Source organism: Maylandia zebra, linkage group LG14, assembly GCF_041146795.1.
Source record: "Maylandia zebra isolate NMK-2024a linkage group LG14, Mzebra_GT3a, whole genome shotgun sequence".
NCBI lineage: Eukaryota > Metazoa > Chordata > Actinopteri > Cichliformes > Cichlidae > Maylandia > Maylandia zebra.
Genome location: NC_135180.1, coordinates 31,744,311 through 31,756,754, shown reverse-complemented (window position 1 = coordinate 31,756,754; position 12,444 = coordinate 31,744,311). Strand labels below are relative to the sequence as shown.

At 38.5% G+C, this 12,444-nt stretch overlaps 1 protein-coding gene across 1 annotated transcript in view; it reads left to right on the top strand.

Annotated features, from left to right (window-relative positions):
- The first annotated feature begins 7,065 nt into the window (after positions 1–7,065).
- Positions 7,066–12,444, top strand: part of LOC101478053 (protocadherin-16) — a 77,992-nt gene continuing 72,613 nt past the window's right edge. The window contains exon 1 of the mRNA XM_004560582.3: positions 7,066–7,399. The gene's annotated coding sequence lies outside the window, so the exon portion shown is untranslated. The remainder of the gene's footprint in view (positions 7,400–12,444) is intronic.

Genomic DNA, 12,444 nt, shown 5'->3' with positions numbered 1-12,444 from the left:
CTCAAGGGATTGAATATAAAACCACAACTCTAACCAACTAGTTTTCAAAAAGTTGAAAACAAAAAAATTAGCTGCAAATATTATAATAAAGAAGTCAAACAGGGAATATCGGCTACATAAAAAAAAATCAAAATATTCATGTGTAAACTCAAAACTCAGGCGAAAAAACCCATAAGCACCCATAAGAGGATAAATATAGTTCACCGTGATGGATTTCAAACAGAATCAGATGCTTTCCATTATAGTTGCTAATAGCTAATGTGAAATGTCCATTTCTTAATTATCCAGAGAGCTGTGTAATTCCAGTGCACTTATGCAGACAAATGGCCAGTTACACTCGACTGTCTATTTCGTAGTCCTATTGGGGTTTCTCCTCATAGCCTAATGGTGATGATAATAGGTCTCCCATCTTTGGCTCTGCACCTGGCAGTGAGTCTACGGATGCCAAGATCTTCATAAGCATCTATTTTAATTATGCAGGAAAACAGCCACTGTCATTACAAAAATAAAGGAAATGACCACGGACATTACCGCACGGCAACCGTGCTTTCTTATTTGCAAGCCCACAAAATTACAAGAACACCTAAAATATCCATATTACTGTTGGCAAGATTAATCTCTAGTTTTTCAAACATAAAGAGCCAGGAAAAAAATCTCAATCTTTAGTTTTATGTTTCGAATTGGTTGATGCACTACTTTCAGAAAGCTGTTTTGTATTTGCATCTCCATGAGTAACTGTTTACAATTTGCAACCATCCAGCTCTGTTTCTTGTTATGTAAATGTTTGCTCATGAGCATGACCATATGGATCATGTGACCCTTAGACAAATTGTTGGTGAAGCTGCCAGCCTCGAGGGCTGATGCCTTAACCCCGACTGCATAACCGGCAAAACAACAGTCTTTACACATATGTCCTTTTTGAAAGCGTAACCACTGATTATATCTTTAATGAGAAAAATCGTGCTCAAGCCATCAGGAACATAGCATTTTTCAGAGGTACTTTGGCAAGTTGTGAAATGAGATGACTTTTGCCCCAGCTGCCATAAAAATAGGAATATATTTAGTATTGATAGGAGGGTGTGGGTCATTCATGTTTCCTGTGGAACCAACCGAAAGCCTCGCATGTGCCAAAGTAAATGATTGCATCCACTGACTCATGGAAAAGGAAAATAGTTTCCACGGTTATATATTATTTGAGTTTATCCTGTCACTCCATCTATTTGATGGTTTTAATGAACACTCTTTTTTTAAGTAATGTTCTGACAATATTGTGAAAACATGCAGTTATAGCAGAGTTGAGTAAGGCTGCCATGGTGAAACGATGAAGGAATTTGCCCAGGTTGCTCTGTGCTGACCCTGACAGCGATTGTTCACTTCAGTGCCACTCATTGCAATGGCGTGCTTCAAAATGACAAACCAAGTAGAGTCAACAACATTACTTTCTCAACTGACAGCATTGTGAAGTGCAGAGTAATGGGATTAGAGGCTTTTTTCCCTCACTAGGACTTTTTTTTTTGCCTCAAAGAAATTTTTGCTTGAGCAATTTAATTGTTTCGAGAATTCCAGGGCATCTCTCTCAAAGCTGTGCATTCCTTTCCTCCACAACACAATGCATTCCTGGAGAATAAAAGTGATCTCCATCAGAATCAGTTAGACTCCCTACAATGTCTCAGGAATTTTGTCCTGCAGGAGAACGACATGTTGGACTCTGTGATGGATAGTGTATTAATTAGAAAGCATTCATTACCGAATTGGGTGGCACTGTTATATGCCAGACTGCTGTTAAGAAGACTGAAAATAAGTCCTCACACTATATATACAGCATGTAAAGTGTAATTTCCAAATGCCATTACAGCTGCATCCTCCTTTTTTGCAGACATGCTGAATTAATGCTTAATTAATTAATTAGAACTAATGCCTGGCAGAGCTTTTTAAAATTGTTAAGATTCACTGTTGCAGTTACAAGAAGATATCATTTCTGCATTGCCTGAGGGAAAATGCCAGTTTTATCAATTTACCCTCTAATTCAGTATATTTCTCCTCACCCTGAGGCTGTTTTCAAAGACTTCAAATAGAAATTAATTCTCATTAGCTTTATTTCTTTGTACAGTTCATTAAACCGGTTATTTGTCAAGAACCAGGACAACAGAGACAAGTCTATTTACCATGTTTAACAGTGATTAAACTCACCAGATTAAACCAAAGGAGTAAAATACCATGACATGAATAAATGATATTTTGTAAGAGTCATTACACACCATAGTCACAAATATTCAAGACCATAGGAATACTTAAAACACATTAAAAAGGATCTGAAACACTGGAAATTATTTACTGTCAGACCTCATTTTTCTTTGAGAGTTAAGATAGCCTCTTGGCCTCAAAACCTTCACTTTATCTTAAATTAGATTTTTGTCTTAACAAGAAACAAAGATAATCTGAGTTCAATCAGTTAGGATTGGCGACAGGTATAAACAACAATACTAAACCAGAAGCATAGGTGGGTTTTTTTGTAGCAGTGGTAAGGTTTTTAAAAGTTTGTCTGCTAGGATAAAATAAGATAACAACAGGCTTTGTTGCAAAAGTTGTTGTGGTTAGTGACTTTTTTCTTAAGCTCTTAAATCCACACATACAATTCAGTCAGGCTCTTTGTCAGCAGAGCTCTGTTTTGTATTTATGTATTCTCACATTCACACCTTGTATTTTCTAAGGAAAATACAACTTTCCTAGAAACAGCACAGACTATTGAGGAACAGGATGACCCCGACAGAATTATACGCTGCCTCCTGGATGAGACTGTACTTTTTTGGAGTTAACACACCAATTATACTATCTTTGCCTTTTTTGTTGGTTACAATGTGGTCAATGAGACTGTAGTTAACAATTCAGAAGGAAAAACTAATTTAACCACTAAGATGGTCGTTTTTATAAACAGCTATGCTCAGACACAAAATAATAAAGTTTTTAAGCTGGCATCACAGGGAGATTTGACCCAGTAACAGCAAAGTGAAAGTAGGATCACCTCTGCAGGCTGCTCTTTCAAATATATACTGTACACAGGGCTATATCAATCCCTTTCATGTTTGCATCTGTTGGGGAAAAAAAGGAACCAGATATTAGTTCTGAGTAAAGCAAACGCAACATTAAGTTTTACAGATGCTTACTCACGTTGTTCAGTAATCACGGTGAAGAACTTGAGAGTAAATCTCTTTCTTTGTAAGCCCTTCATTTCTGTGTCAGAGCATCACAAGGATTTTTGGTTTCATGAACAATTTATTATGGCAATTTGTGGAGACATGAAATCTATAAAATATCTTCACTATTAACCAGAAGATGACAAAGAGGTAGGTATTCCCGGAACTTTATCAACCAAATGAAAACCACATGCTCATTCAATATGCAGTATCCTGTGGAAAGGATCACACAGTGTAAGTCTAGCGTAGAATATGCACTATATCACTAAGGGTAATAAATGCATGCACTATACAAAAAAAGAAAACACACCAAACAGCATGAAACGTTAGATACTCTATGACTTGATCTTGAACTGTGCAGGTTTCATATGAACTTTTCCCATCCGTAACTTAAAAGGTGACATTTAACACGCTAGAGCTCATATTTCCTGAAATGCACAGCAGTCTGGAGGAAATGGTTCACTACTGCTTCTGGTTAGTGTTTCGTCTCAACGTAAGTCATTAGGCCTCTGCTTAAATATGTGCCCAACCCCCCCACCCTCAACATTTTGTACTATTCACCTTGCAGACATAACTTCCATTGTGTTTTGATCCAGATGGGGTTCCGGTAGAGCAGCATTGTGAAGTCTGTGTCCTGGATTTTGTTCTGGATTACAGAATATTTACATTTAAGCATCACAAATGAATCCATTACTTTTAAAGAATGAAATGAACGCGAGCATGCTCAGATAATCCACGCCTCAGTGGCTTAACAAGTTCAGTATTTGATGTGTATATATCTTTTCCTCAGCTTTTTGTTCTGTGGAATGCTACAAAAACTATTAAATTAATCATCTTGTTATTCCCCCTATTTCATTTTTTAACCAAAAACTTCATTAGGTCATCCCCATTTTTGTTATTTTGTTTTCCAAGACTTGACAAACAACAAGAAATTGTTGCTGCAAATTAAACGCATTCAAAGCCTTTTTTGTTACCCAGGGCACACTTGCAAATGCCACGATATAAACTTTATGAGAGCAAATAAATAAATAAATAAAAATCACAAATCAGCCATCAATGATGTGTGGGGCCAATTGCTACACAAAAGAAACTGAGAATTAAATGAAAAGATCTCACAAAAATCATATTTCATCAAAACACTGAGAATTACAGGGTAGGGAGATACAAGGACATCTGAGTCTTATTATGGTTTTAATGTAGCAGCTGAAAAATTGCTTGTGGTGCAACACCATGATGTTTTATTTCACAAATACATGTATTTTGTTATTTTTTTTTACATTTTGTGTATCCGGTTAGAAGCAGTTACTGATATGATTTCCTGAGAAAGAGTGGCATGTCACACACTTACCTTTAATCTTGATTAAACTCAATCTATTTATTATTTCTTTCATGGTCTTTCTGCAAGGGTAAAGGAGCCAAGTTGTGGTACTCCCTCTAATCCACGGTCAAATGTCACTAAAATAAGCAGCACAGAAAAATTACTAAGACCACAACGTCTTGATGTGGACAGCATCTAACCTCAAAGTAGAATTGCAGATTTGTCCACCATTACGGCACCTTGTTTTTTTATTCATGGCCTTATATGACTCATGAGGGCAGTCAAGTCAGTTAAAGCCAAGTAGGAACTGACAATCTCATGCATGTGAACGGACTTGAAAAACTGAAGTGTGAGGTGAGCATAGGTAAAATTAATGCAGACTGAGCCTTTAAAACGACGTAAACTTAGGCTGCACTTTTGTATGGAACTCCAGCACCGACGCTGGATGGAAAACAGATGCTCCGCTCGTGTTTTGATTTATCCACAGTACAATACCTAATCTGCTTATTGTTGTTTGCAAAACCATAAACAAATCCATCAGTTTGACATCTGTGCTCCTAGTTTCTGTACATCTTTTCATCTTTAATAATTTATCAAATTTGGAATAGGCAAGCCAAGTGATGCCAAGTGAACATTTTGTCATTAGTATGCGAACAGGATATTTGACAATCCATTGCTTTGTCACTGGGCAGATTTTGTGGCTTTGCTTTTTAATATATTTATGTTAAAAAAAGAAAAGGATACTTGCAATAAAAATGAATCTTGATAAGGTAAAGGATTTTACTTTGTTTAATATAATGCTGCACGAGGAACTGCGAAGATAGTGAGATGGTGTCAGTAACAACTTGAATTGATATGAAACAGCCCTACATGTTATCTACGAAAGGAAATAAAACATAAACAAAACACTTCCAGCTCTGCTAAACATTTATCTACACTGCTATCTAAGAACACCAATACGTATTACGTCTGCTGGATTCTTTTAATGCATACTGCAAATATTATTTTGTGCATACTATTTAACTCCCACTTGTATCTGTCTTTTGATGCTTTGCACTCAAAATTACATCCAGGGCATAAAGAACAGAGCCAAGCTCCATGTCATTTTAAGTTGTTCTGTCTGGCTGGCATTAAAATAGGGACAGGTAGTGTAGATAATATGGATGATTGTCCCTGTGGAAGTAAAACCATCTGAGCATGCCGATTAGTGTGAACATATGCATATCTGTGTGAGTTGCCTCCCTTGCTGTACTGTCACAGTCATAATGAGAAGCTGCCAGCACTGGAACTCATTCCACTGGGTGAAAAAGCAGTTCAGAGAGAGAAAGTGGGGAGACATAACGAGGTTGGCTGGAGGAAAGAAAGTTTTAGCCGCAATAAAAAAAATGATCACGGTTAGAGTGATCAAGCTTTTTTTGTTTATTCTTTTTGATAATCTCTCTTTTTCTTAATCAGTGCAAACAGAACAAAGCAACTAGTTCATTACTATTCATAAAGCCTCCTTTATACTGTCACTTCACAGGTATATCATGAATAAAATGTCTTTATTTTGTCTTGCCAGGGGTAATTCAGTTTTCAAATTCATTTCTTTAATGACAAAGAAGAAAAATGAATAAACATTGGGACATTCATCCCATTTCCATCAGATGTTTCTCAGTAAAACTACAGACACAAAAGGACTCTCTGCCCCTCTCATGTTTATAAGCTCTAAATACAAAGTGACAAGGGTTTAATAACTTTCAGAGCTTTTAGTGATTGACAAGAAAGTGAAGCAGGGTTATGGCTCCAGCACCATGAGAGATAAAAGTGTAGCTTCCCCTTGGGGGTTGACTGAAGATGTAAGCTATGTTCCTTTAAAGAGTCACAACATATGAGGAAAAGTTACAGGCATTGTATCCTTTTTAGACTTAGATGGAAAATACCCCCAGGAGGTTTCTTGATTTCCAACATCTGAAGGAAAGTGTTGTCTGTATGATGGCTAGATCTCCTTATGATCCAGTGGCTGTGTCGAGGTTGTTTTGTTAGGTAGCTCAGGTGGATATAATTCATAATCACTAAAGCCAGGCCCGATTTACATTATACATTTCAAGCCTCACTGTGCCTGGAAGCACAAGTAAATGAATATGATGAATGTAAGGGTTTATATCTTATACTGATTGAAAGTTTACTTCAGCAGTGGGATGATTAAAATGAGTTTGTATGTTGTATTATTTGGCTAAATTATTCAGCTGTTTTAACAAATATACGTGTAAAAAATCAGTGGATTTATAAAAGTACTGTGCTGACATATACATGTCACCACAGCAGAGATTTCTGTGCGATTTCTTTTACAGTTTAACTCTTCAGAAGAGCAGAGCACAGCGAGCTTTGTATCTGATTTACACTTCCCTTTCGCATAGGATGGTGGCACCAAAGTTCAGCAATAACCTGACCTGCCTCTGCAGTCGGTGTGGCTCCTTGTGGTAATCACAGCAGCAGCAGAAAGAGGAGAGGAGCAGGAGGCTGCACTCCGTCACGTGTTGAAAAAATTCGATTTTGGAGACGGACGTTCACCGCTCGGCCCCCACATCGTTTGGTTTCACTTAGCGTGCTGCAGCAGTGTGTGTGAGCCCAGACAGGCGGGCAGTGGATGCCGATAAGACGAAAGGAAAGTTTTTACAAAGAGACCAAGTTTGCTTCTTTCTTTTTAATCATTTCGTCTGATAAGAAATCGAAGAGACCTGAATAGGAATTTAGCAAAGAAACAAAGTGTGCCGCGGGGATAATGCCTTTTTTCCTGGGATGGATGTAACTCTGTACTTCGTCTTCATAAGGGAACAGTGAGAGGAATTTGTACATCTGGAAGCGCAAGTTATCATCTTTAAACACCGGAAAGGAACAAATGAATGTGAGTATCCATCAAAGCTGGACTGCGCAGACCTTCCAGCGCCACAAGTAACCAGCCTGATGTTGAAGTTATTCATCAGTGTTTATCTCTAAGCACACTTTACCCCCTTTCACTTATACATTGTTAACAACGCGTTACTAATCACGTTGCTTTAGAAAAGGATTTTAGTGGAGGGATGTATGCAAAGCAATTGCCTGTTACTTACTGTTTTAGCAGACCAATGCATCAGCGCGCTCCGTTGCATTTATGCAGACTCGCCTCTAGCATTAAAAAGTTTTAATTAATTAAAAACAAATGCTAGAAAGTAAATTTTAAAGCAGCTCGTGTACGTGTCATTTTAATCGAGTATTTCTACAATCAGTCAATATGCAATGTGGCTAATTTAGGCTACTTAATCTTCTTTCATGCAAAGGTTGATCATATGGATGGATCATTTGGCAGTTTTTCAACTCTATAGCAGTAAGTTCAAAAAACAAAATACTACGTAGACTTTGAGCGGGTAGACTTTGAAGAGCTGACAAAACATTTAACAGTTTGTTAAATCGCACCTTGTTAAAGTCCCCCTGAGATCAAGACATTCCTCTGAAATTGGGAAACCTATATGCAGTTATTGTATAGTCCTCCGAGTGCTGCTGTAGCCGCACGGCTGGTCCTATAGCTGCTCAGTGATTACTCACATCATTACCCACAAAAGGTTTTCATATCTTTTAATTATTAAGCCAATTAAGTCACTGGGATCCATCGCCATGCAGTTGTCTGTGTGATGGTTGCCATGGTGCAGCCCAGGTTTTGTTTCTTTTTTCTTTTTTCTATTTTTCCACTACCAGTCATCAGTTTGAAAAACCCTAACACTTGTATGATTTTATGAGGCTCATTCACCAGAGCCGAGTCTGTTTCATTCATTTTTGTGCATGGTTAGTTGTGAGGCTGTTTGTTTGTATGATAGGGTCATTTCTAACACTTTCTCTGTTCCAGCACATCTTTGCAGTGCGTGCCATGTTTCAGACTTGAGACAAAATCTAAACTTGCAGAAAAAACAAGCGAAAGATGCACCACTTGTGGATAAAACCACAGCTTGGACCTCTGTGGCGTTTATAGGAGTCCAAGAATTATGTCATATTCCCTTTGGTGCACTGAATGAAGCAATCCTTTCACTAGTCTTGTCTCTGTGGCGTGCGTATGATGTTGCTGATGCTATCTGCACTATAGTGTGCAGATTCCTGAAAAAAGAAAAGAAAAGCACATATGTTTCATGCAATCTAACCATAAAGTTTCTCACTGCCTTGCACATTCTGAAAATTGCCTGACTGTGGTTTTGCTCATCTTTTTGCAGTTCAATCATCGCTCAAACAAGCTGAGTGTAAATCAGCTATTGCGTCTGAGGGCACTTTGCCAGAAAGCTGTCGCCTCCAAAGTTCATTTCAACATTTATGACCAGTCCCTGTCATTTAAAAAAAAAGTTGCATCAATGCGAAAGCAAGAATGTCAATCTGGACACCCGCAGATTTAAAAACTCCCAATGAGACCTGCCCTTTTTATAATCAGAAAATGTGAGTCAGGAAAACTTTTACCTTAGTTTGTAGTACTGTTGCTGCTCCTTGCACCCTTGCTACTGTAACACGATACACATCTGTTTTTAATGATGCAATCACTAGCACTGCCAGTGCAATGTCAGGCAGTGTCATCTTCAAAGATATTAGGTGTGTGTGTTTTTTATCCTGAATATCTTACACAAACAGCTGAACCAACCCATGCTGCTCTTGTTGTGGGAAAGAGATGATCCCTTTTGTCATGGACCCTCAGAACCTTGAACTGAAGGGTTCACAGTGAAAAAAATGTAGCTTGTGGGTTTTCCCAATGTGATGTTTGTTATTGTCAGGAAGGGCCTGTCATGGTTTTTCAAGGGCTTTTTAAGACTACATGCCCAACGACTGAAGTATCAAAGAGTAATGCAAGGTACAGAAATGTGGCACTTAGTCTGGCAAACATTCAGAGCATTGTAGTTTGCTTTGAGCTAAGCTTGCCATCCTCATGTCCAGTCAATCTGCATTTCTGTCTGTGGTTTCCATTATGGCTCCATCGAGCCCCAAGCAGGCTGGCGTGTTCTTGAAACCACAGACGTTTTCTGTGAGTAACTAGACTCATGACTTGGAATTAGAAGCTCATTTTACGCAGTCTGTCACTATAGCTGTCCCTCTTGGTTTGTTAGTGTTACATAGGTTTTTTGGTTGCGTTAATGAAGTAGAAGCCTGCTTTATTTTGGGGGTAATTTGCTAAACTTTTGTTTGATGGAGGGCGATTTTTAACCAATAATGTATTTCCAGTTAGCACATCATTTACTCACAAGAAGCTATCTCCGATGTTGTCTGTGATTAAGACATTTGCTTGAGGCCAGTGTTTGACAGTTGTTCAGTTAGTGGCAATTGAGAGGCATTCTCTATTCAAAACATATGTATAAATTCTCAGATGAAATGATATGACTTGGCAGGATGATCTGTGGTAAATCCACCGTTTTAATTCTCCTTTTTTTAAAGTGTCTTTTACTTTGCATTGCTAAGAATTATATTTTCATGAGAGTGTTGGCATTCTTCTATGTAATGTTGGTTATGGCTCATGGAGGGAGGCAGCAGTAGTGTTTGTTTAGATACTGTTTGTTGTAGTAGTTGCCAAACCAAAGGCCTACTTGTCTTCATAGCAGCAGAGAAAGACAAATAGACCTCATACTTCACCCAAAACTGTAAAGCCAGATATAAATAAGCCCAAGTATTTTCAGCTATTAGACGTTAATATCCAATACATTTTGCCAAACACGATTTAGACTACAGTGGAGGGGGAAAAAGTGCTGCCCTTATGTTCCCAGCATTCAAGGCTGCCAAGGATTTTGATGCAGATTTCAGTCATGCTACCAAAGTGTTCACAATGATATCTAGTTTATTCCAACAGAGATTTTCATTCTCTATGTAAATCCCACGAACCACCGATTCGGTCGTTCGACTTGGTTTAAAGGATTCAAAAGAAACTGGGTCAATGCTACAGTTTCAGCTAACACTGAGGTGTGCGTGATATATTACACACACACGCCAGTTTTAGAGAAAAAAAAATAGTGAAGCTCGTGCAAAGTAAACATTTTAGTGTCTTTGTTCAGAGAACATGGGATTAATCCACCAGCGGTTGCGTCATCTTTGCAAAAGCCATTAACAGTATTTAACTACCAGAAGAAGAGAGTCACGTTCTAAGACAATTATGCAAGAAAAATGCTTGAATCCAAACCACAATCGGATTGGCTTACTTAATGCAACAGCTTTTAACCATCAGCAGCCTCTTTGAAGAGTTTTCTTTCCCAAAGCTTGACACATGTGACTTCTCACTGGCAATTTAGGAACAGGTATGAAACTCAGTGATACCTGCGTGGGTGGGCAACAGCAGTTATATATTAGGCTAACATCTTAGCTTTAGTCTGCATAGATTTCTCTTTAATCTCACACTGAATCTTTTGAAACCACGTGCCCTGCTTTACCTGGTATTGTTCAATTAGCTTACCCAACTGTGTGTATGTTATATCCATTAGGCTGCGCTGCTCTGCAGAGGTCCTCCACTGTAGCTCAACCAGAAACTGCATTATTTCAGTTGTGGTATTTGGTCAGGGAGTCTGGCCTTGAAAAGCTATCCTTTGTGCACTGGAGGGAGCTTTGTAAAAGTTCATCCCCAGTGTTTTAGTAAAGTAAATCAGTACTGAGGCTTTAAAGTTCAAGTGCTGTCAAGATTTTCAGCCTGTCATGGATGTGCTTATGTTTTTTGCCAAGAACAGCACTCAGAAAACAACCCAAACTGTACTATGTAATGGTGAATTTGTAGCGCTCGCCTTTTATGGTTTTGTCATTTGCAATTATTATGGTCTCTGTGAAAGCAATAAGAATTAGAGATTAATGGAGCAAATTGGCTCAGAATTCCTTTTTATGCCTAAACCATTGAATCATCTTGGACCGGTAACACAGCAGATGCAAACAGGACACATTCTCATGCCATATTTCAAAACAAGATGTGATACAAGGTTTCTCGCTACTCACACTAAATTCAAAGCAATTTATGACGTTAAAAGTTAGCATCTTCAGTGTTGTGGGCTCTGAATCACGGCAGACTGAAATTAGCCCTGGAATCTTGTGTGCTCATGGCCAACTTCCAGCAGACCTCAATTACAATGCTGCAGAGCCAGAAAAAGGGAAAGAGGTAGACTGCATGGAGCCCTTCAATTCTGCAGTACTGCTCTGTCACTCAAATACACTGTTACCACTGTGGCTAAGACAGATCGCCACACAGCATTCAGGAAGGCATTTAGTCCACACACACACACACACACACACGCACAGACACATGCTCACACACAGATGCGCAGATGTCTTTGAATGTTTCCTTGCAGGTATCAATTAATCCACTGGGGGGAGCCTTAAAGAGCTTTTTACAGAGAGCCAGCCATTCAAATATTGATGCACTTCTGTATATATTTTCTTTAAATTAAAGCAAAATGTACTTAACCTGGAAGTTAAAGTCATTATGAATTAGACCTATTACACAGAACCACAGACAATTGGAAGCCTGTCTTTTTATGTAATGAAAACGACACAATAATTTTCTTTGAGCCAGACACTTGGTGGTTTTGGATTATTCTGCAGATGGTGACAGTCTTGTTGAAACATTTCCACATTGCTCCACAGTGTCTCTCAGTCTCAATTACATTTCCTCTGCAGTGGTGTGGATCCTTTGCCAGAGTGTGCCTATTGTTTATGCAAGAAATCCTAATACCCTTGCTGCTTTTAAATATCAGTGTTTCAATATTTTTTCCCCTTGATTTAACACTCACACTCTTACTTCTCATAAACTCAATATGTTTGCCTAAGGAGAGTTATTTGAAAGGGTTCTTGGGGGGGATTGTTTTAAAATTCCTCATTCCACGAAAGATAAATGTGGTGGTAAATATTAAATCCAGGACTTCACCTCCCAGACTTATACAAAGGCGAACAGCTATGGCAAACACACGGGGTAGCCTG